General features: G+C 34.7%; 1 protein-coding gene and 2 long non-coding RNA genes across 3 annotated transcripts in view; 1 reads left to right on the top strand and 2 right to left on the bottom strand.

Moving 5' to 3' along the window:
* LOC139524149 (serine/threonine-protein phosphatase 6 regulatory ankyrin repeat subunit A-like) overlaps window positions 1–27,443 on the top strand; it is a 46,704-nt gene that overhangs the window by 8,572 nt on the left and 10,689 nt on the right. The window lies entirely within an intron of this gene.
* LOC139522470 (uncharacterized) lies at window positions 11,137–26,604 on the bottom strand. Its single transcript, XR_011664439.1, has 3 exons — window positions 26,463–26,604; window positions 25,232–25,339; window positions 11,137–11,299 (listed from the first exon to the last, which is right to left on the bottom strand). It is a non-coding gene; the product is annotated as an uncharacterized lncRNA (long non-coding RNA).
* Window positions 13,969–15,677, bottom strand: LOC139524148 (uncharacterized). The gene is made up of 2 exons (XR_011664746.1): window positions 15,068–15,677; window positions 13,969–14,283 (listed from the first exon to the last, which is right to left on the bottom strand). It is a non-coding gene; the product is annotated as an uncharacterized lncRNA (long non-coding RNA).

Here is a 27,443-nt window from a genome sequence, read left to right as displayed (position 1 = left end):
CAAAAAATTAATCAGGAATAACCTTTATGTTTTGATTTATATAATTGATATTAATCAAAACATCGTGTTATTTCTGATTAGTTTTTCGAATTACTTTATTAAGTTGTTGAGAATCTTTGGTGACCCCATAGTTTAAGTGTGTTTAAAAAGTACATAGTGAGCAGTGGTAGTAACATACATACATTCACCTTAATTGTTCCAGTCAATGGATGAATTTAATGTGTCAATCAATGGCCACAGCCACACTGTTTTGAATTTCAATATAAATACTGTTGGTAGACGGTATATAGGAGCACTATATCGCATGTTAACTACCGACGGTAAGTTTAGAAAAATACTGATAATAGACGGTATATAGGAGCATTATATTGCATGTTAACTACCGACAGTAGGTATAGACAAATAATGTTGATAGACGGTATATAGGAGCACTATATTGTATGTTAACTACCAACAGTAGGTATAGACTAAAACTCTTGATAGACGGTATATATAATAGCACTATATCGTATGTTAATCACCGACGGTAGGTATAGACAAATACTGGTGATAGACGGTATATAGGAGCACTATATTGTATGTTAACCACCGACGGTAGGTACAGACAGATACTGTTGATATACGGTGTATAGGAGCACTATACTGTATGTTAACTACCGACAGTAGGTATAGACAAATACTGTTGATAGACGGTATATAGGAGCACTATATTGTATGTTAACCACCGACGGTAGGTATAGACAAATACTGTTGATATACGGTAAATAGGAGTACTGTATTGCATGTTAACCACCGACGGTAGGTATAGATAAATACTGTTGGTAGACGATATATAGGAGCACTGTATTGTTATTGGTTGCTGTCTTTGATATTGATTTTACGTTTATCGTTTCAGCATTAATCGGGCTGTTAGTTTTCGTTTTTCGTCACATCTAGTCAGGAATGGGTTTTAATAGCATTTTACATGAATACATATGTGTAACTCATGGCTGATTCACATTCGTTTGTCTTTGGTGGATAAGTTTCCCATTGGCAATATTACCACATATCTTCTGAATTTTCAACAGTAGTGTTTGAGGGACAGAATGACCCCAATTAAGGTGGACGTCGGACGCTGACGCCATATTCGAAAGTTTGCGCAGACGCCGACGCCATATTTGGGCCTTAAAGCGGACGCCATAGCCGACCCTGAAATCAAGACGCAAACTTCGGGTTGGACCATGTTACTCGGACATCGAGACGCCGACGCCATATTTGGGCTTAAATCCTGGACGCTATATCTTAATGTTTGACCAGGCTACCCTCCAGGGTGGATACTTTTAGTGACCCTAGAAAGAGTTTTTCAAGACTTGAGACCTGCTATACATCCATGTAAGTGTTTTAAGATTTTTTTTTCTTTTCTTCTGTTTTTTTTTCTTTCTTTTTTCATTATTTTTTTTTGTATCATTATTTTTCATTTAACCAAATAGAGCTACGAGTTTACTGTCATTCTGAATCGTCTCAGTGGATGAAAAGTTGTTGATAATGCCCTTCATCTCGAGTCCCGACATTTCAATTTGACGTAATAAATGCAATACAGGCCACATGTATCTGAATCATCGGGTTGGATTTGATTGCAAACCACACAGTATTTCGGTCCATTGACGATGAGTACATTTCTGAAATAGCGTTGGTACTTTTCCGGTAATCGTCCTAAGGAGTCGAAAAATTCTGATGGACCCGATGCGGGGAAATGAAATGCAACCCAATGACTCCCCTTTTGATCACAGTTGTCCGTATTGACCACAAACCTTCTAAGCCTGTCGCTCACATATCTAGGCAAGTCTTCTGCACAGCAAACGGTCACGGGCAATCCACCCAAAGCATCCTCTACATCTTTCCCGGTCATCGTTAAGGGCAATGCCGTTTTTATTCTCACAACCTTGCTGACGTTGGGCTTCTAATCCACGTAGGTGAGCAAACACTAAGTACTCCGCAATCCTGACAGGCGATGAGATCTTTTCGTGTTTTAGCATCCTCTGACGAACTATGTGTTGTCTCGTCGACAATATCTTCGTCTGATGAGACCGAACTATCGTCTTCAAAAGTATTCGAGAGACGGTCGTCATCCCTCTGTCCGTCTGGTGTCTCTCCTTGACCGACATGCAAGACCTCTGTGTGCAATCTGGAGGCTTCTGGGGTTCTAGCTTTTAGGTCAACAAGAAAGTACCCGAAAGGTGTCCTCTTTGCCTCTTCAAATTTCCGGAGAAAGAAATCCCCTCGAGAAGGATACATCTGTCGGCCAAGAGTCACGATGGGCTGTCGATCAATGCGGTTATTAAAGAGAATAAGATAATGAAAGTTTCGTCTCTGGGTGGGGTCTTTGCCAAAGTATAAATTCTGATTAAAAACGACGACCGATAAATTCCTATGGTGACACCCTTCCGTAAAAAAATCATTTATTCTGGTGTCTTTGTCCAATGTCGACATGAGGTCATCTAATAGGATCATGTTTCGAATGTTGGGATCGAAAAAATCGTCCCTTTCGAGATCAAAAGGAATTCCACAAATGAATTCAACGCGTGGAAGCACTGCATGTTCGTTGTATTTCCTCGTAATGAGGTTGCCACCTTTTATACAACCAAACGATCCTGTCTGGACTAGGACTTCACAGTTTTTTTATGTGTTGAAACAAATAAAATAAAATAAGTTTTATCGCAGGAGGTTGGACCGGACACAATCATGGTGAAAGGGTGTCTAAACACGAAAGCCTTTTGCTGCTGCTTTTGCTGCTGTTGCTTCTTTTTCTGCTGCTGCTGTTGCTGCTTTTGCTGCTGCTGGGTAACACCTGGGTGGTATAGTGGCTCATCGGAAGAATGCTTACTTCTTATATGTCTTTGAAGATCGTGCAGCCACACATACACTTTACAGCAAATATTGCAATTAAACATACTCGTAATTTCCTAAATGACAGTGAGTAGTTTCCTCTTATAGATTTACTTCACTTCCTTCGAAAATATAGCAAGAGAAATACATGGTCATCTTTTAGACGACATATTTGAAGATGATCGTATCTGAAAACAAATTCGATGTGATACAATTCATTCCTGGTTACCGTGAAATAGACTGGTTTCCCAAACGTCACGTCCGTGATATCTTCATTTAATCGTATCGACTGGAGAATATGGAGAGATTTTCCCTAACGTACGACTGGTGCACGAAATCGAAACAGAAGTACATACGTCTCGTTTAGGCTTCTAATTCCGGTATGAACGACACCTTCAATGCACATTCCCACGATCCATCCAACGTATAGCGTTTTGCAAGGCGCACTTTGAAATTGCCACGTACGTTATTTTCAAACGATGGATGAAAGCGAGTTTTCGCTATTAATAAATAAACAAAACTCGCCCATATCATTCTTTATTTATTTTTTCGTCCATTATTCTCTATTCTGTAAACCCAATCCAAACTCCTTGTATATAAATATTGATTGATTAAATATATTATCCATGTATTTTTGAAGATAAAAACCAACTACGACCGTGGAATTTTCAAATATATAGTTAAGATTATGTTAAATGAGAAACAATTTTAAATGACCAGACGTGGTTTTAGTTAATCATTTGGGTTGAAATCCTAATCATATGATAGTAATTATATGTGGTTGAAATGAGTTGGAATGCAATACTACTCAATGTTTACGGTTCTCATGCTTATCTAAAAGATAAAGATAATTATTTAATGTCACAGACTATATTTTTATAATTAGTGTCCGTTAATTAGAACCAAATAAAAAAGTGTACACCTGTAAACATGTTATTGAAAGAAAGTTTATAAAGATACTTATTGTTAATCACCAGATGTGCTTTATCTCTTAATCTAATTATTTGAGATGTCATGTTAAACAGGACCATAGGATATTAATTAAGTGGTTCAAATAAGTCGGAAAGCTACGGACGCCCATAGGACCTCCCACAAATATAATTTGAATTCGAAATCACGAATTTAAATCGTTATTACGAATTTTATAATTCGTTATAAGAGCTTAAATTTGTGAGAACGAATTGTTAGAAATCGTTATATCAGATTTTGTAATTCGTTACGAATTATTACGAATTAAATTCGTTATCACAATTTTTTGTAATGTGTGATACCGAATTAAAATCGTTATAACGAATTGTATAAATGGTTATTACGGATTAAATTCGTGATAACGAATTTGTGGAATTTGTTATCACATTTTTTTTATGTAATTTGTGATTCCAGATTAAAAACATTTTCACCAAAATTTGAACTACCTCACCTGGTACACAGGGTTAAGTGAGTTTTTTTCTCTTTACTGAAACCTTTTGGTCAAAGTTAAACAAACTTGACCACGAGCAATTTAGTTTTAACGATTTCTATTTTAAAAATTAGCAAAATTGATTGGACACTTAATTTGGTTGTTTGTTGGTTTTGTTTTGTAAATTAGTGCTGAATGGGCACAAGTTCAGAACGGTAAAAGTGACGTCACCCAATTTCAAACTTGATCATCAGACTCAGTGTTTTGTGTTAATAAACATTGTGTATTAATTCAATAACATTTGGTTGAGGCAAACTAAATGTAGAGAGCGGAAATTACAGAATAAGCACTACGTCTTTGACCATTTGTAAAGGGGCATAACTCACGAACTATAAAAGAGACGCCCTTCAATTTCAAATTTTATCTGTGTGTTTTAGTAATTGGCATAGTGTATAAGTTGAATTTATAACATTTGGTTGAGGCAAACGGAAACCATTTCTGGGAACGTACCCGACAAACGGACTGGACTAACGGACAAGGGCTAGACTAAACTTCTCCCACGCCTAGCGGCGGGGGCATAAAAAATGTGTTTGATACCCATAATTCGTGACAGTAACATTTGTATTCCTTTTTCTTAATTTAAAGTCTTCTTAGACAGGCGATTTCCTTCGTGTGTATCGCCAATTAATATAGTTTACACAGAAGCAAAAGAATTAGTTTCGGCAACATGGTTAATCGAAGTGTAAAACCTAAGATTTTCATCCCTAGGTTTACATTTCGATAAACCATGTTGGCGAAACTATTTCCGTTGCATCTGTGTAAAATGTATCCAGGTACACACACTCATGATATTCACCGCTTAAAAAAACTTTGGTAGAAAATAAAAAATAAAAATATTTCGGTCAAGAAATATGAGAATTAGACAAGTTTTCCCCCGGAGAGTTTCGGTGTGTAAACTGGGTCGCTGGCTAATAAACCCACCCGTTTACACGACAAAAATTTCTAGGTATAGTGTAAAATGCGTTAAAACTAAATTGATTGCGGTCAAGTTTGTTTCACTTTGTCAAAAAGGTTTTAATGATTTTTGTAAAAGTAATAAACAGCGATGGGTGCAGAGTGAGGAAGAAAGCTCTCTTAATTCTGTGTGCCATGTGAGCTAAAAATCTGTGATAATCAATTTTAATCTGAAATTACCAATTACAATAAAAACTGTGATAACGAATTCCACAAATTCGTTATCACAAATTTAATCAGTTTAAACAAATTCTACAATTTGTTATAACGATAAAATCGTTATAACGAATTTATCGTTATCACAAATTACAAAAAAATGTGATAAGGAAATTAATTCTTAATAACGAATTACAAGATCTGTTATAACGATTTTCACCAATTCATTATCACAAATTTAATCTGTTAAAACGAATTATAAAATTCGAGATAACAATTTAAATTCGTGATTTCGAATTCAAATAATTTTATACTTTTGGGAGGTCCTAAATGGGCTTCCGTAGAAAGCAATACTACTGAATGTTTCACGATTGTCATGTTAATAAGATAAGAAATCCAAAAATTAAAAAGATAAAGACAAATATTTTATGAATTGATATCAAACATTTTAATCAAATTCTTTTTACACGGGAATAGTTCCGCCTACTGCATTAAGTGACAGTTTTTCTGATTAATATAAATAGTATATCTTGGAGAATTCTTACAGTTGTTATAAACATGTATAAGCAGTTAATTATTTAAGAGGTAGAAGATTCTTTTCAGAATTATCACAGACTTATTACCTAGGGGTTGGATAAGCGTTTATCAAAGACAAATTCTCGTCCATTTTCGAGAATATACCGTCCACTTTTAAGGATATGACGTCACTTTAAAGGGTAGTCTGATGCAACATTAAGGTATAGCGTCCAAGTTTAAAGCCCAAATATGGCGTCGGTGTCTCGATGTCCGAATCATACGGTCCAACCTCAAATTCGCGTCCCGATTTCATAGTCGACCATGGCGTCCGCGTTAAGGCCCAAATATGGCGTCGGCGTTCACACCCAGGTCCAAATATAGCGTTAGCGTCCGATGTCCACCTTTATGGGTTCATTCTGTCCCACAAACACTACTGGCCAAGTTCGGATGGATATCTAGAGTAGATTGAATTGACATGGTCATATATAACACCTGTTATGATTGGATAAAGCTTTTCCGCCATTAACACTCGAGGAACCCTGGTTGTGGCAGGGTTCCTAGAGATCGACTCGATATCCCGGATGTTATGACGTCAATCCAATCAAATTTGAATGTAAACATATTCAGAGTAGGGGCCTTGTACTTCCGGTAATCTAGAGACCTTACTCTTCAAAATTATTTACCGTTCATATGGAACTCTAGTCAGAACTCTAGTTCCATCCGAACTTGGCCACTGATAACTCTCCACAAGAGACCAAAATGGCACAGAAATTAACAACTATAGGTCACCGTACGGCCTTCAACAATGAGCACAGCCCATACCGCATAGTCACCTATAACAAGTCCCAAAATGACAATGTGAAACAATTTAAACGAAAAAACTAACGACCTAATTTATATACAAAAAATGAACGAAAAACAAATATGTAACATATAAACAAACGACAACCACTGAATTACAGTCTCCTAACTTGGGACAGGCACATACATAGAGAATGTGGCAGGGTTAAACATGTTAGCGGGATCCCAAACCTCCAATAATCTGGGACTATGTTGTAACAGTACAACATAAAAACGAACTATAAAATTCAGTTGAAAAAGGCTTACTCATCAGATGAAAAAAAATACAAATATATAAGATCATGCATACAATACATACAGACCATATATCGAAACCAATATATACTAAGCATTCAGCCAATCAAACAAAATGCATCTAATGCACCAAAGATCATTTTCACACTGTATATGGGTTAGAGATCTTAAAACAGAGTTTTTTTGGACACTGTATATGGGTCAGAGATACAGTTTGTATACAGACTATATCTAAAAATTAGACCCATAGATAAAGCATACAGAAAATGCATACAGACTGTATATAAGAGCCACAGGCAGTGAAACCCTTTATCTTGCAGTAACAGGCAAAACATACAGACATTTATTTTAACTTGGAACAACTTACAATGCATACATACTGTGTCTCTGATCCATAGACAGTATTAACCGACTAAATCTAAGATATACCGACAATAGAAGTATCTTAGACTCATAGTCAAAGCATATAAACAATGTATAAAGACTAAGAACGACGTACAATACATAAACTTAATTTAATTTACAACAAAGAAAATGCATACAGACTGTATCTGGGAAGCACAGACAATGCATTGACTGTGTGTAATCAAAGAACCTTTGTGAGCACGCTCACATACTTCATAGCCCGACATTGTCACTAAGCAAACAAAATTTCAACAGATTATTTAGTTCAAACACGCATGAAATTCTGTTGTGTAATTTCAGAAGATATGCAGAAGTATATTTAGGCCGAAATTCTAAGTTCAGAAGGCATAGTTCCTAATTCCTAACAAGAGTACACACGTTGAAATTTCTCTCCTTATTTATGTTGATAGACCTAAATATAAAGTTTTACTACAATTATCACATAAACTTATTAATAAAATGACCAAAGAAAATGAGATCAAGGTCATATGACCAAAATGAGGAATACATTTACACCTTACAATCATTCAATGCAAATCAGGTCAAGGTCAGATGACACTTGGCACAAAAACTAAACACTGAACAATGAACCTCGAAAATGAGGACAAGGTAAAATGAGACTTGCGAGGCTGACATCATAAGATATTTCCAGACACCAAATAAAGTTGACCTATTGCATATAGTATTAGAAAAAACGAACAAAACTCAAAAGCTTAACTTTGACCATTGAACCAAGGAAATGAGGTCAAGATCAGATGACACCTGCCAGTTGGACATGTGCACCTTACAATCCTTCCATACACCAAATATACAAGACATATTTCATATAGTATCTGAGATATAGACTTGACCACCAAAAACTTAACCCTTTTCACTGATCCATGAAATGATGGCGAGGTCAAGTGAAAACTGTCTGATGGGCATGCTGACCAAGGTACGCAAATACTAAACATAGTTACCCATAACATGAGAGAAATTACAAAAACTCTTAACTTTTTTTCAAGTAGTCACTGAACCATGAAAATGAGTTCAAGTACAATGGACATGTGACAGACGGAAACTTCCAAACTTAAGGCATCTGTATTTAAAGTATGGAGCATCCAGGTCGTTCGCCGTCTAAAATATAAAGCTTTTAAGAAGTGAACTAATGCTGTCGCCGCCGGCGCCGGATCACCATTCCTATGTCGAGCTTTCTGCGACAAAAGTCGCAGGCTCGACAAAAACAAGAATGTGTCCATCGTACACCGTTCCCCACTTGCCCTATCATTTTCTTTGTTCAGTGGACCGTGAAATAGGGGAACAAAACCTTCTTTGGCATTAAGCTTAGAAAAAAACATATTATTGGAAACATATGTACTAAGTTTCAAGTTTATTGGACCTGACCTTCTACAAAAAATACCTTGACCAAAACATTTAACTTGAAGCGAGAAAACGGACGAAGGAGCAGACGCATAGACCGGAAAACTAATGCCCATTTACTATCGTAGGTGGGGCATAAAAAAATTAATCATGATTTTCTGCCAATATGCACATTTACATAGCATGTCCTAACTATCTAAAAAATTCATGAAACTCTGTTGTGGTCTTTAGACAGATTTTATGACAAACTGATGTAAGAGTATATAGAAAATCAATGAATTGATAATTTCATAATTTCCTCATTATCTACAAAGATTTATAAATTTCTGTTATATGGTTTCAGAGGAGTTGCAATAACGAGAACAGGACTGACAGACCGATGGATCAAAAACATTGTACCATAAAGAACTTTGTTTGGTTTGGTATAATAAAGGGTCTGCTGAATAATGTAAGGCTGAGATAAATTAGTCATTTGGTCACACCAGTTTTTTGGCGAGGTTCGTTTTGTTCAGTCTGTGATGTTCTTTGTTGTGTTTTGCATTCTGTTGTTTGTTTTTTAATCTTTCTCTTTTTTTCCGTGGCTTTGTCACTTTATTATTGACTTATGTGTTTGAATAAGCCTTTAGTATCTTTCGCCTCTCTCTTCGGTCAATTTGATTATGTGGGACATACAGATCTAGACCCAAACTTGTCTCTGATTGTTTCGTGATTATTGCAGATGTAAATCATACTATAGAATTGAGTATGGAAATAGGGAATGTGTCAAGGAGACAACAACCCGACCATAGAGCAGACAACAGCCGAAGGCCACCGATAGATCTTCAATGTAGCGAGAAACTCCCGCACACGGAGGTGTCCGTCGGCTGGCCCCTAAACAAATATGTATACTAGTTCAGTGATAATAGACGTCATATTAAGCTCCGAATTATACACAAGGAACTAAAATTATAAATCATACAAGACTAACAAAGGTCAGAGGCTCCTAATTTGGGACAGGCTCAAAATTGCGGCGGGATTAAACATGTTTTTTGAGATCTCAACCCTCCCCTATACCTGTAGCCAATGTAGAAAAAACAAACGCGAAACAATACGCACAGTAAAACTTAGTTTAAGCGAAGTCCGAGTCCGATGTCAGAATATGAAACAAAAGAAAATAAACAAAATGACAATAATACATAACTAACAACAGACTACTAGCAGTTATTGACATGCCAGAACCAGACCTTTATTAAACTGATTGAAAGATTATGTCTTCATCATATGAATATCAGGCACAATCCCTCCTGTTAGGGGTTTAGTATTATACCGTCATGAAATATACAAACCTCTTATTTACAATATCATTTGATCAACACCTATTTACAAGGGTCTATTTGATATGATTTTTCTCATTGTTGAAGGCTGTATGGTTGCATATAACTGCTTACATCCACTTTATTTGAACTTGAGTGGATACATGTAGGCGTCTCATTGGCAATCATACCACATCTCCGTATTTTTACAGTATTGTATCAGTACTGTTACCTAATAACAGGACAAAACAAGACAGCAATTTGACAAAACTAAAGACATACATACTTGATTTTACTTCTCTAAAGATTTAAACAAAATTTTCATAGTTCGTATCTGAACATGTACACAGCCATAGGAATTTTAAGGGACTATATTTCAGTGTGCATATATTTAGTAGCTAATCTAGCTACTTCCTGTTTATCAGACCGGTACCTTAGAAAAGAATTGTGACAATATATCCAATTTTTTCAAAAACCAAAGACTAACGCCACTAGGAGCAGCAGTTAGTTGTCATAGATACTCTAGATAGAAAGATAATCTGCCACTTTTATAAAAGGGACTACACATAGTTTTTGAAAGGGTATAATCGGTTTGTGCCGAAATTACTTTCTTTAGTCCAGAAACTCATTTGTGCTAAATGGTAATCTCCACCCACATTTAGGACTGGCAGTTATTTGTAGTTTTTATCAACAGCTTGCACTTTTTCTAAATTATATTTGCTTCTTTTAAGACTGACCAAAACTGTTTTTTTTTTACCATTGTGGTTTGATTAAGGTAGTGTATATCAAACAGCTGTTGGAAATATTTTGGACAACCCTCTTATTTACAATATCATTTGATCAACACCTAGTGGTCTTTGGTGGTATCTCGCATAACATTAATAAGGTCTTTTTTAAAAGGCAACTTGAAATTATTGGTCCCATATTTATGTGCTATAGCAAATGTATGGGCTGCTGATCTGCATATATGATAGCAATATATTCTTATGTTTTCAATGACCCCTTATTTCTTCACTCCACTTTATAAGATAGAAATAAATGTTATTCCATATTTTATTGTTTTTTTTAAAGGTATCATAATTTAGACATAAAGACAAAACAAAGCACAGTGAAAAAAGTCTACTCTGTCCTGTAAAGTTTGAGATGTTTTTGTTGTTCAATCTTTGTCACTTGTATGGAAACACTAAATCTTGATAACCTACAACAGAAATATTATCACTTTTATTTCAATTCAATTGTTGCAGTTAGCATGCATGTAATAGAGAAAATGATAAATTAGACCAGATCTCCACATTAATAATATCAAAACTAGAGGCTTCAATGAGCCTGCGTCACTCACATGATACTTTTATTTACAATTGATGCATGATACAGAAATTGTCCATACCAACCGTCAGTGTTTACCATACAATACAGTACTTCTATACACTGTCTGTATACAGTATTTGTTGGATTTTGTCCATACCTATCGTCGATGTTTGACATAAAATACAATACTCCTATATACCGTATATCAACAGTATTTGTCTATACCTACCGTCAGTGGTTAACATACGATATAGTACTCCTTTGCACCGTCCATCAACAGTATTTGTCTATACCTACCGTCGGTGGTTAACATGCAATAAAGTGCTCCTATATACCGTATATCAACAGTATTTGTCTATACCTACCGTCGGTGGTTAACATACAATATAGTGCTCCCATAAACCGTCTATCAACAGTATTTGTCTATACCTACTGTCGGTAGTTAACATACAATATAGTGCTCCTATATACCATCTATCAACAGTATATGTCTATACCTACCGTCGGTGGTTAACATACAATATAGTCCTCCTATATACAGTCTATCAACAGTATCTTTCTATACCTACTGTCGGTAGTTAACATACAATATAGTGCACCTATATACAGTCTATCACCAGTATTTGTCTATACCTACTGTCGGTAGTTAACATACAGTATAGTGCTCCTATACACCGTATATCAACAGTATTTGTCTATACCTACCGTCGGTGGTTAACATACAATACAGTGCTCCATTACACATTCTATTGACAGTTGTCTATACATACCGTCGGTGATTAACATGCAATAAAATGCTCCTATATACTGTCTATTATTAATTTTTTTTTCTTAACCTACCGTCGGTACTTAACATGCGATATAGTGCTCCTATATACCGTCTACCAACAGTATTTATCTATACCTACCGTCGGTGGTTAATATGCAATACAGTACTCCTATTCACCGTATATCAACAGTATTTGTCTATACCTACCGTCGGTGGTAAACATACAATATAGTGCTCCTATATACCGTCTATCAGCAGTATTTATCTATACCTACCGTCGGTGGTTAACATACAATATAGTGCTCCTATATACCGTCTATCACCAGTATTTGTCTATACCTACTGTCGGTAGTTAACATACAATATAGTGCTCCTATATACCGTCTATCACCAGTATTTGTCTATACCTACCGTCGGTGATTAACATACGATATAGTGCTATTACATATACCGTCTATCAAGAGTTTTAGTCTTTACCTACTGTTGGTAGTTAACATACAATATAGTGCTCCTATATACCGTCTATCAACAGTATTTGTCTATACCTACTGTCGGTAGTTAACATACAATATAGTGCTCCTATATACCGTCTATCACCAGTATTTGTCTATACCTACCGTCGGTGATTAACATACGATATAGTGCTCCTATATACCGTCGATCAACAGTATGTGTCTATACCTACTGTCGGTAGTTAACATACAATATAGTGCTTCTATATACCGTCTATCAACAGTATTTGTTTATAACTACTGTCTGTGGTTAACATACAATATAGTGCTCCTATATACCGTCTATCAAGAGTTTTAGTCTATACCTACTGTTGGTAGTTAACGTACAATGTAGTGCTCCTATATACCGCCTATCAACAGTATAAGTCTATACCTACTGTCGGTAGTTAACATACAATATAGTGCTTCTATATATCGTCTATCAACAGTATTTGTTTATACCTACCGTCGGTGGTTAACATACACTATAGTGCTCCTATATACCGTCTATCACCAGTATTTGTCTATACCTACTGTCAGTAGTTAACATACAATATAGTGTTCCTATATACCATCTATCAACAGTATTTGTCTATACCTACTGTCGGTAGTTAACATACAATATAGTGCTCCTATATACCGTCTATCAACAGTATTTGTCTATACCTACCGTTGGTGGTTAACATACAATATAGTGCTCCTATATACCGTCTATCACCAGTATTTGTCTATACCTACCGTCGGTGGTTAACATATAATATAGTGCTCCCATATACCGTCTATCAATAGTATTTGTCTATACCTACTGTCGGTAGTTAACATACATTAATAGTGCTCCTATATACCATCTATCAACAGTATATGTCTATACCTACCGTCGGTGGTTAACATACAATACAATGCTCCCATATACCGTCTATCAACAGTATTTGTCTATACCTACTGTCGGTAGTTAACATACAATATAGTGCTTCTATATACCTACTATCAACAGTATTTGTCTATACCTACCGTCGGTTTAAAACATTGTTGTGACGTCATTCTATTGTTTTACCTGTTCTTTATTTCAGTGATTGGACTATCATTTACCTGTAAGAAACCATTATGTCACCTTTAGCTGTCCAATATTTTTAAGAATAGCCCTAGGCCTCCTCTTTCTTAAAAATATTGGACAGCTAAAGGTAGCATAACTGATTCTTACAGGTAAATGATAGTTAAATCACTCAAATAAAAAACCTATTAATACCCCAATTGTTTTCATCTTGTAAACATTAAATACAACCAAAGAACAAATGACAGTTAAATAAAAACATTTTATTAAAGTCACTTTCCAATACAATAACTTTGTCACTCATCAAAACGGTTTCTTGAGGAAAAGAAATCACTTTCAAATTGATTTTTAACACATCCAATACTAATATCACAGCCATTTTCTCGTGTTTTGGGGTTGTCTCTTTTAAGACTAATTCAATAAGTTGATTATGCTCGTTGAAAGTCTTGTTCTTTGGATTTTATGAATTTATTTCTTTTTTCAAAAGAGTTATCCTCATCCGTCTTTAGACTATCAAAATTGACCTCTGGTGTTGCTCTTATTCTTCCTAACATCAGTTTCAACTACAATTAAAAATGAATAAAGCAATGAAGTAATTATTTTTTTAATTTGATAGATCATGCTACAATACAAGGGCCATGAACAAACTAAACCTTATCCTGTGTAGAAAGTGCGAATTTTGAACTTCCTTCATGAACTAGGGGACTATAATAGTTTTAATAATATTCAAGTTTCTAATTTGATTAAGAAATATTGTTTTTTTAAGTCTGATATTATTGCTTAAATATAAATATAATGCTACACTTCGCTCATGAACCACGATGAATATGGAAAGTAGAATAAAGGAACACATTACCGCATTTTATCTGTCAAACAAACCAATCGTGTTTCCGATTCGCACTTTTTTGCAGTGATCGTTTTATGAGAGATTTTTTTTTCAAAAGAAGATCGAGACAAGAATATATTTCGGTAACATTTATAAAACACAAAGGACTCAATAAACAAATAAACGAAAAAAAAGAGCGACACGACCTTGCAGAAAGAAAAAAAAAACAGAAAAAGGGGGGGGGGTGTATTCAGGTGGTACCGTTTGGGTACAGTCTCTTGAAAAATCCAATAAAAGAATATAACTGATTGCATGTTGCTATTTCTTCATTTGTTCAGATTAATTAATATGTATTTGTAATAAAATCGACTGCGGTGCACTCGATATGGTTCAACAAGAACCTGTTTTCATATCCTATTCTTTTTCTTTTTTCATTCACTTGGTAAAAATAAAACCCAAGAAGAAACAAGAAACTAAAAGAGGAGGACTACATTTTGAAATATAATATATATAAAACTAACCATTGTTAGCTGCTTTGTCTATATCCTCTTTGTAATCCACACTGAATACTGTATCTGAATAGATTCCAATGACACATTTGATTTTAATCCAAAGTTTGAAACAACACAATCACTAATACATGCAACGACATCTTTTTCTTCGTTTTTGCATTTAAAATATACTTTCATCACTTTATCCATTTTGAAACACAAACCGTATGTAATGGTATCCACGGACACTATGAGCAGAAAATGTGAGTAGTCCTTGCGCACGTAAACATCACGATACACATACCCTGTGTCTTACTGTTATTCTTCATGTAGCAATACATGTTGTTTACCTTCAGCTGTACTTTCTTTTTGTCTATTTGTATTAAGTTTAGTTATTGTTTAAAGGGGCCAACATGTAGGATATATTTTAATGTAAAGAAAGTTTATTCACAAAACAATTTTCATACTTGATGAAAATAAATCTTTGCTGGCTTTTCTTTTATTTTAACTTTTATCGACGTGTTAAACAATGTTTTAAGTAAGATATAAGCCTCTAACAGTCCATTCTGTAAAATATTGAACAGGTCTTCGGCCTGCGGCCTCAGACCTGTCCAATATTTTACAGAATGGACTGTTATCGGCTTATATCCCTTACAGATAACATACAATATAGTCCTCCTATATACAGTCTATCAACAGTATCTTTCTATACCTACTGTCGGTAGTTAACATACAGTATAGTGCTCCTATACACCGTATATCAACAGTATTTGTCTATACCTACCGTCGGTGGTTAACATACAATACAGTGCTCCATTACACATTCTATTGACAGTTGTCTATACATACCGTCGGTGATTAACATGCAATAAAATGCTCCTATATACTGTCTATTATTAATTTTTTTTTCTTAACCTACCGTCGGTACTTAACATGCGATATAGTGCTCCTATATACCGTCTACCAACAGTATTTATCTATACCTACCGTCGGTGGTTAATATGCAATACAGTACTCCTATTCACCGTATATCAACAGTATTTGTCTATACCTACCGTCGGTGGTAAACATACAATATAGTGCTCCTATATACCGTCTATCAGCAGTATTTATCTATACCTACCGTCGGTGGTTAACATACAATATAGTGCTCCTATATACCGTCTATCACCAGTATTTGTCTATACCTACTGTCGGTAGTTAACATACAATATAGTGCTCCTATATACCGTCTATCACCAGTATTTGTCTATACCTACCGTCGGTGATTAACATACGATATAGTGCTATTACATATACCGTCTATCAAGAGTTTTAGTCTTTACCTACTGTTGGTAGTTAACATACAATATAGTGCTCCTATATACCGTCTATCAACAGTATTTGTCTATACCTACTGTCGGTAGTTAACATACAATATAGTGCTCCTATATACCGTCTATCACCAGTATTTGTCTATACCTACCGTCGGTGATTAACATACGATATAGTGCTCCTATATACCGTCGATCAACAGTATGTGTCTATACCTACTGTCGGTAGTTAACATACAATATAGTGCTTCTATATACCGTCTATCAACAGTATTTGTTTATAACTACTGTCTGTGGTTAACATACAATATAGTGCTCCTATATACCGTCTATCAAGAGTTTTAGTCTATACCTACTGTTGGTAGTTAACGTACAATGTAGTGCTCCTATATACCGCCTATCAACAGTATAAGTCTATACCTACTGTCGGTAGTTAACATACAATATAGTGCTTCTATATATCGTCTATCAACAGTATTTGTTTATACCTACCGTCGGTGGTTAACATACACTATAGTGCTCCTATATACCGTCTATCACCAGTATTTGTCTATACCTACTGTCAGTAGTTAACATACAATATAGTGTTCCTATATACCATCTATCAACAGTATTTGTCTATACCTACTGTCGGTAGTTAACATACAATATAGTGCTCCTATATACCGTCTATCAACAGTATTTGTCTATACCTACCGTTGGTGGTTAACATACAATATAGTGCTCCTATATACCGTCTATCACCAGTATTTGTCTATACCTACCGTCGGTGGTTAACATATAATATAGTGCTCCCATATACCGTCTATCAATAGTATTTGTCTATACCTACTGTCGGTAGTTAACATACATTAATAGTGCTCCTATATACCATCTATCAACAGTATATGTCTATACCTACCGTCGGTGGTTAACATACAATACAATGCTCCCATATACCGTCTATCAACAGTATTTGTCTATACCTACTGTCGGTAGTTAACATACAATATAGTGCTTCTATATACCTACTATCAACAGTATTTGTCTATACCTACCGTCGGTAGATAACATACAATATAGTCCTCCTATATACAGTCTATCAACAGTATCTTTCTATACCTACTGTCGGTAGTTAACATACAATATAGTGCACCTATATACAGTCTATCACCAGTATTTGTCTATACCTACTGTCGGTAGTTAACATACAGTATAGTGCTCCTATACACCGTATATCAACAGTATTTGTCTATACCTACCGTCGGTGGTTAACATACAATACAGTGCTCCATTACACATTCTATTGACAGTTGTCTATACCTACCGTCGGTGATTAACATGCAATAAAATGCTCCTATATACTGTCTATTAATAAATTTTTTTTCTTAACCTACAGTCGGTACTTAACATGCGATATAGTGCTCCTATATACCGTCTACCAACAGTATTTATCTATACCTACCGTCGGTGGTTAACATGCAATACAGTACTCCTATTCACCGTATATCAACAGTATTTGTCTATACCTACCGTTGGTGGTTAACATACAATATAGTGCTCCTATATAACGTCTATCAACAGTATTTGTCTATACCTACCGTCGGTGGTTAACATACAATATAGTGCTCCTATATAACGTTTATCAACAGTATTTGTCTATACCTACTGTCGGTAGTTAACATACATTATAGTGCTCCTATATAACGTCTATCAACAGTATTTGTTTATAACTACTGTCTGTGGTTAACATACAATATAGTGCTCCTATATACCGTCTATCAAGAGTTTTAGTCTATACCTACTGTTGGTAGTTAACGTACAATGTAGTGCTCCTATATACCGCCTATCAACAGTATAAGTCTATACCTACTGTCGGTAGTTAACATACAATATAGTGCTTCTATATATCGTCTATCAACAGTATTTGTCTATACCTACCGTCGGTGGTTAACATACAATATAGTGCTCCTATATAACGTTTATCAACAGTATTTGTCTATACCTACTGTCGGTAGTTAACATACATTATAGTGCTCCTATATAACGTCTATCAACAGTATTTGTCTATACCTACTGTCGGTAGTTAACATACAATATAGTGCTCCTATATACCGTCTATCAACAGTATGTGTCTATACCTACTGTCGGTAGTTAACATACAATATAGTGCTTCTATATACCGTCTATCAACAGTATTTGTCTATACCTACCGTCGGTGGTTAACATACATTATAGTGCTCCTATATAACGTCTATCAACAGTATTTATCTATACCTACCGTCGGTGGTTAACATGCAATACAGTACTCCTATTCACCGTATATCAACAGTATTTGTCTATACCTACCGTTGGTGGTTAACATACAATATAGTGCTCCTATATAACGTCTATCAACAGTATTTGTCTATACCTACCGTCGGTGGTTAACATACAATATAGTGCTCCTATATAACGTTTATCAACAGTATTTGTCTATACCTACTGTCGGTAGTTAACATACATTATAGTGCTCCTATATAACGTCTATCAACAGTATTTGTTTATAACTACTGTCTGTGGTTAACATACAATATAGTGCTCCTATATACCGTCTATCAAGAGTTTTAGTCTATACCTACTGTTGGTAGTTAACGTACAATGTAGTGCTCCTATATACCGCCTATCAACAGTATAAGTCTATACCTACTGTCGGTAGTTAACATACAATATAGTGCTTCTATATATCGTCTATCAACAGTATTTGTCTATACCTACCGTCGGTGGTTAACATACAATATAGTGCTCCTATATAACGTTTATCAACAGTATTTGTCTATACCTACTGTCGGTAGTTAACATACATTATAGTGCTCCTATATAACGTCTATCAACAGTATTTGTCTATACCTACTGTCGGTAGTTAACATACAATATAGTGCTCCTATATACCGTCTATCAACAGTATGTGTCTATACCTACTGTCGGTAGTTAACATACAATATAGTGCTTCTATATACCGTCTATCAACAGTATTTGTCTATACCTACCGTCGGTGGTTAACATACATTATAGTGCTCCTATATAACGTCTATCAACAGTATTTGTCTATACCTACTGTTGGTAGTTAACGTACAATGTAGTGCTCCTATATACCGCCTATCAACAGTATAAGTCTATACCTACTGTCGGTAGTTAACATACAATATAGTGCTTCTATATATCGTCTATCAACAGTATTTGTTTATACCTACCGTCGGTGGTTAACATACACTATAGTGCTCCTATATACCGTCTATCACCAGTATTTGTCTATACCTACTGTCAGTAGTTAACATACAATATAGTGTTCCTATATACCGTCTATCAAATATAATTTGTCTATACCTACTGTCGGAAGGTAACATACAATATAGTGCACCTATATACCGTCTATCAACAGTATTTGTCTATACCAACCGTCGGTGGTTAACATACAATATAGTGCTCCTATATACCGTCTATCACCAGTATTTATCTATACCTACCGTCGGTGGTTAACATACAATATAGTGCTCCTATATACCGTCTATCACCAGTATTTGTCTATACCTACTGTCGGTAGTTAACATACAATATAGTGCTCCTATATACCGTCTATCACCAGTATTTGTCTATACCTACCGTCGGTGATTAACATACAATATAGTGCTCCTATATACCGTCTATCAAGAGTTTTAGTCTATACATACTGTTGGTAGTTAACATACAATATAGTGCTCCTATATAACGTCTATCAACAGTATTTGTCTATACCTACCGTCGGTGATTAACATACAATATAGTGCTCCTATATAACGTCTATCAAGAGTTTTAGTCTATACCTACTGTTGGTAGTTAACATACAATATAGTGCTCCTATATACCGTCTATCAACAGTATTTATCAATACCTACTGTCGGTGGTTAACATGCAATACAGTACTCCTATTCACCGTATATCAACAGTATTTGTCTATACCTACCGTCGGTAGTTAACATACAATATAGTGCTCCTATATACCATCTATCAACAGTAATTGTCTATACCTACTGTCGGTAGTTAACATACAATATAGTGCTCCTATATACCGTCTATCAACAGTATTTGTCTATACCTACCGTTGGTGGTTAACATACAATATAGTGCTCCTATATACCGTCTATCACCAGTATTTGTCTATACCTACTGTCAGTAGTTAAGATACAATATAGTGTTCCTATATACCGTCTATCAACAGTATTTGTCTATACCTACTGTCGGAAGGTAACATACAATATAGTGCACCTATATACCGTCTATCAACAGTATTTGTCTATACCTACCGTCGGTGGTTAACATACAATATAGTGCTCCTATATGGGTCGTTTTCAAAAAATGTCGAATTTTCAGTACACCCATGCTAACTTTTTTATTTCTAATGGAAATTTCAGTTGTAATGGTTTAAATGAAAGCTTGTCGGATTTGTGATTCAGAACATTAATAATAAACACACCTTACATCTATTTTGATAAGATTAAACTGCATTTAAGACCCATTTTGGGGGTATTTGTCTGCGTACAGTGTCAGAAAAACACATTTCAAATGATTTTTTTGCGATTTTCTGATCGCCTTGATATCTGCAAAAGGGACTTTTTAAGAACGTTTAATATTACTCTAACGAAAAATCGTAGCTTCTATATCATTGTATGTAACATATTATCTACAAACTAAATTGAATCTGCGTACAGGAGGTTCATGTCTTTCCTGTTACCGCTACTTAAATCAGCCGTGAAATTATTCTCCCTATGAATATTGAATCAGTCAGTGTTGATCTAAAAAGTGCAAAGTAATCTTTACATTTAAAACGCCTCGTTTCTTGGACGACAGTGTAGAGAAAAGAAATTTCAAGACATTTAGTGAAAAAAATATAGCGTACTTTTTTTCATGTCTATGCTGTTACCACCAATTTTGATTAAATACACCAACAGTATACTTGTAAAAAGTGCAATAACGTGTTGGAAACCAAATTCACAATAGAAAAACATAATCACTTCACCAAAGGGAGTAGTCATTTCACAACAGCAATCAAAAACGAAGAAATTTGTCTATCCTGTTATGTCTATCCTGTTACTATGGTTGCTATGGTTACAGTAACAGGATAGACAATTGTAGACAAAAACGTCGTTAATTTTTTTATCTTAACATATAGGTGCAAAACGAATGAAATATTTCGTTGTTTGAAGTCATATTAAGGTTATAACGTATTAATCTTCCCAATTAAGCATTCGCAGGTGCAATACTGATATCGGTAACAGGATAGACAAAAAGGTAACAGGATAGACTTTTATATAGTAATATATCAGAAACGTACGTTCCTGTTACCAATGAAATATAGAGAAAAGTAAACTACCTTATGAGGGATTTACTTGATGTTGGGTTTATTTGAAAGGGTGAAAAAATGCCGAACAATATAAATTGCTATCTTAGACTTGCATTACTGGTGATAATTTTTACAACCTTTGAAAACCAATTTTTAGAGGCATTTTTCAGTACAACCTGTTAAATTGGCAAATAATCTATTATATTACAGAATGAATATATATAGAAGTTTATTCTCTTGAAAACCATCTAATTGTCTACGTAAAACAAGCTTAACATTTTATCTAAACCTTTTCTTAATAACCCAAAATTTCTTTTGAAAATGGTAACAGGATAGACAAAATAATGTACCACCGATCAAAAAATGTTTCAACATATTTTTGTATGACATCATTAAGATTGCATCTTTTAATATGTTGTTCTTAAAGTACTGTTTGTTATGATTTGCTTATGTAGAGGGTTGTTTGAATAAGTAACTTTTAATAATATTTTCAATTTCAAAATTCGACATTTTTTGAAAATGACCCATATACCGTCTATAAGCAGTATTTATCTATACCTACCGTCGGTGGTTAACATACAATATAGTGCTCCTATATACCGTCTATCACCAGTATTTGTCTATACCTACTGTCGGTAGTTAACATACAATATAGTGCTCCTATATACCGTCTATCACCAGTATTTGTCTATACCTACCGTCGGTGATTAACATACGATATAGTGCTATTACACATACCGTCTATCAAGAGTTTTAGTCTTTACCTACTGTTGGTATTTAACATACAATATAGTGCTCCTATATACCGTCTATCAACAGTATTTGTCTATACCTACTGTCGGTATTTAACATACAATATAGTGCTCCTATATACCGTCTATCAACAGTATTTGTCTATACCTACTGTCGGTAGTTAACATACAATATAGTGCTCCTACATGTGTATATACCGTCTATCAACAGTATTTGTCTATACCTACCGTCGGTGGTTAACATACAATATAGTGCTCCTATTACCGTCTATCAAGAGTTTTAGTCTATACCTACTGTTGGTAGATAACATACAATATAGTGCTCCTATATACCGTCTATCACCAGTATTTGTCTATACCTACCGTTGGTGGTTAACATACAATATAGTGCTCCTATATACCGTCTATCACCAGTATTTGTCTATACCTACCGTCGGTGGTTAACATACAATATAGTGCTCCCATATACCGTCTATCAATAGTATTTGTCTATACCTACTGTCGGTAGTTAACATACAATATAGTGCTCCTATATACCATCTATCAACAGTATATGTCTATACCTACCGTCGGTGGTTAACATACAATATAATGCTCCCATATACCGTCTATCAACAGTATTTGTCTATACCTACTGTCGGTAGTTAACATACAATATAGTGCTTCTATATACCTACTATCAACAGTATTTGTCTATACCTACCGTCGGTGGTTAACATACAATATAGTGCTCCTACAATGTATATACCGTCTATCAACAGCATTTGTCTATACCTACCGTCGGTGGTTAACATACAATATAGTGCTCCTATATACCGTCTATCAACAGTATGTGTCTATACCTACTGTCGGTAGTTAACATACAATATAGTGCTCCTACATGTATATACCGTCTATCAACAGTATTTGTCTATACCTACCGTCGGTGGTTAACATACAAAATAGTGCTTCTATATACCATCTATCAACAGTATTTGTCTATACCTACCGTCGGTGGTTAACATACAATATAGTGCTCCTATATACCATCTATCAACAGTATTTGTCTATACCTAACGTCAGTAGTTAACATACAATATAGTGCTCCTATATACCATCTATCAATAGTATCTGTCTATACCTACTGTCGGTAGTTAACATACAATATAGTGCTCCTATATACCGTCTATGAACAGTATTTGTCTATACCTACTGTCGGTAGTTACCATACAATATAGTGCTACTATATACCGTCTATCAACAGTATTTGTCTACACCTACCGTCGGTGGTTAACATACAATATAGTGCTCCCATATACCGTCTATCAACAGTATTAATCTATACCTACTGTGGGTAGTTAATATACAATATAGTGCTCCTATATACCGTCTATCAACAGTATTTGTCTATACCTACCGTCGGTGGTTAACATACAATATAGTGCTGCTATATACCGTCTATCAACAGTATTTGTTTATACCTACCGTCGGTGGTTAACATACAATATATTGCTCTTATATACCGTCTAACACCAGTATTTGTCTATACTTACCGTCAGTGGTTAACATAGAATATAGTGCTCCTATATACTGTCTATCACCAGTATTTGTTTATACCTACCGTCGGTGGTTAACTTGGAATATAGTGCTCCTATATACCGTCTATCAACAGTTTTTGTTTATACCTACTGTCGGAGGTTAACATAGAATATAGTGCTCCTATATACCAAGAGGGATAACGGATCTGCATCTAGAATTTATCATGCTGCCCTTTTTTTGGATTTTTTAAATTCTTGTTATCCCTCAATTTTTACATTCATCCCAAATAATACAACAGTAGTCAATTAGGGGCAGAACACCCATTGTATTATGTTTTCTTGCAGTTATATAAAAAAAAAATGTATTTAAGAAAGATGGTATATTCTGGATGATATATTAGCACAACCTTGGTCAATTTGATTTCTCCAGTTACTTAGTGGGCTGTCAATTTTGAAACTAATGTTTTTTCACATGAAGAATTTTGTAATACTTTAATTTATTATCAAGTTTGGTTGAAAAGTCTGAATAGTTTCTGCTTTGTTCCAGTAATCAAACATTTTGTTTCATTTGCATCTATGAACATGTTATTCATTTTACACCACTCTTCAACCCTGTATAAATCTTCTTGAACATCATCATTTATATTTTCTAGATGTTTCCCCCTGATTTATGAATAGTGGTGTCATCAGCATATACAACCATATAGGTCTGTTTCACAATTTTTAATGCATAAGGGAAGGTCATTTATAAATAGCACAAACAATAGAGGACAAGGTATAGAACATTGGGGAACACCAAATTTTACATGTTGTTGTTCAGAGTTAACATTACAAATGTATACCTTTTGTTATTCAGGTACAATTTAAAAAAACTAACAGTAGTCTCACTAAATCCATACATGTCGAGCTTTAAACAAAGAAAGTCATATTCTACCAAATCAAAAACTTTTTTTAAATCTTAATAAAATTGCTAGGTTTAAATTACCATCTTTCATTTCTTGCAACCATGTGTCAATGATATTAAATAAATGTCAAGCTCAATCCAGTATATATTCCAAGTTATGGACAAATGATAATGCTATTAAAAATACCAAATCATAACCAGTGCTTTTCTCTTTTTCTATTTACAGTATATGACTAGGTAATAATGATTACTTTTTTCAACTATTTTCATACTTTTTTGTTTCCTCTGCTTTTGTATCAAGGGCATAATTGTTTATGGCAAACTAAGCATCTGCATAATCAAACTATTCCTAACTATACTCTACATGTACCTCAAATTCTGGAAACTGCAGAATTTTTGTCATAGCAGTTTTATGGTAGCTGAACTATTTCTATTTTTTGTAAATCTGGATTAATAAGTCTTTTGTCACATTCTGGGGCTATAGAAAAAAAACATTACAGAGTTATCAAAATTATGTGTGTATAATGTTTGTGTACAGTCATTCAACTAAAAAAAGGACAAAAATTATTTTTTTTGTGTATAAATAAATAATTGTGATTTTAATGTCTTATTATTATAAAAAAAAACTTCAAAAGATTAAATTTAAATTATAATCTAAACATGAAAGAGCACACATAAATCAACCTTTTACTCAGATTTATATCTAAAACCAGTTATAACTAGCTATAATATCTTTGACTTCACAAATATCATCATCTAATTTTACAAATCAGTATTTATTTGGTGGCACTTCCTGCACACTAAGTATGTTATGCCTTAGGTTTAATTTTGATGCAATCACATTTCAGAAGGTACATGTCTTGAACTGTTTTAATGAATAAATTACAGTTTTAAACTCAGTTTAGGCTGACCTGGGGTCAATAGTCTTAAACAATGTCATCAAACTATCAGTTTTACTGTAATATATTGATATTGTGACATTTATGGGAAAGAGCATATGAGTTAGTCATATTGGTCAATACAATGGAAAGTTTATAGCTGAGACTACTATAACACTATGTGTTATACTAGTAGTCTCAGTTTATAACTATGTTAATGTTAATTATATATATACATGACATAATAGTTAAATCATTTAAAAAACTATTCCAAAGATTTCTCTCTAATCATGTTTACATTTTTTTAGAGAAGAGTCTGTCTGAAATATATTTAGGGGTAGTCCAAATAATTATGACTTCTTAAAAAGCTATATTATGGGGGAAAAGGGGGGGGGTCTATTATGGTTTTTTTTTCATACAGGAGGAAGACGTCATAGCAAAAAAAAAACCCAACAAAACAAAATAAAATAATAGCCTGTCAAGACGTCCTTATATCATAATAATTTGGTCTAATTTTGGGATAATACATTTAACTTCCTTTGATGTCGGGGAGGGGAAAAGTTTTGACGATTAATTATTCTTGAAACTAACCATTATTATTTCTTATTGTTACTTTGTTAATCGATGTGTGGTTTTCGAGTTTTTTTTTTAAAAAAGGGGGGGGGGGGTTGTTACTATATCAAATTTACCCAGTTTGGAGACAATAAATATTTAAAATCTAACCATAAACTCCAATGTTCCTGCTTTTTTTAGCAGAACAAACACGATGGCATTCTCGTCTCTGTTATAATCAATAGTTAACTCATTTCTTCTTCCAGGTTATTTCTTAATCAATTTATGATTATCAGCTGTCTATCTATTTACCATGTTTATGTTAAACTGGTCCGTAATTCCATCGTAGTGTATCGATAAGTGAACACAACAGGGATCCAGTTTATTAAACGTCTGTAAACCGAGGAATATAATATACAAGGTTCCTGGGTCAGTAACCGTAACTATCACCGTGCTTTGTGCCCATGCGCAAGAAACACCAACAACAAGGATAAAACAGGGCACATAGTTCCGTAATTTCGTATATTTTTCTTATCTTCATACTAAAGAGCTCCAAAAGTAGGCGTGCTTAGGTGCACTGGGCGGGTCTAAAAACCGACTCTCGGTGGTTAACGTCTCTCGATGGTTAACTTTAAGTGCCTACCTAATTTTTAAGTCATGCAAGGTCTGGCTCTGCATATATATAACTAGGACCCATGCAAGCTCCATTCTAATTTTATTGTTGGGATCAATGCACAGACTCATAGCTTTAAAAAGCAATATTTGAAGTTCCGGGTTCTATTCAGTGAAAAGACGCATGATATGGGCTCTAATTATAAGGCTCTTTTAGGTTTCCGAACTCCTAGATCATGTAGCCGCCGGAAGGGATGAAACTGAGATACCAGAGGGACATTCAAACTCACAGATCGAAAACAAACTGGCAACGCCATTGCTAAACAAGAAAATTACAAACAGACAAGAAAAAAGGGAAAAGGTTTGGTACCATTTAAACGTTTAATCCCGCTGCAAATGTTTGCACCTGTCCTAAGTCAGGAATCTGATGTACTGTAACAGTAGCTGTCGTTTGTTTATGTAATTCATACGTGTTTCTCTTTTCTCGTTTTTATTATATAGATTAGACCGTTGGTTTTTTTCCCGTTTGAATGGTTTTAC

This window comes from Mytilus edulis, chromosome 5, assembly GCF_963676685.1.
Source record: "Mytilus edulis chromosome 5, xbMytEdul2.2, whole genome shotgun sequence".
Taxonomy (NCBI): domain Eukaryota; kingdom Metazoa; phylum Mollusca; class Bivalvia; order Mytilida; family Mytilidae; genus Mytilus; species Mytilus edulis.
Note: the sequence above shows the minus strand (reverse complement) of the source record. Positions and strands in the feature narration are given on the sequence as shown.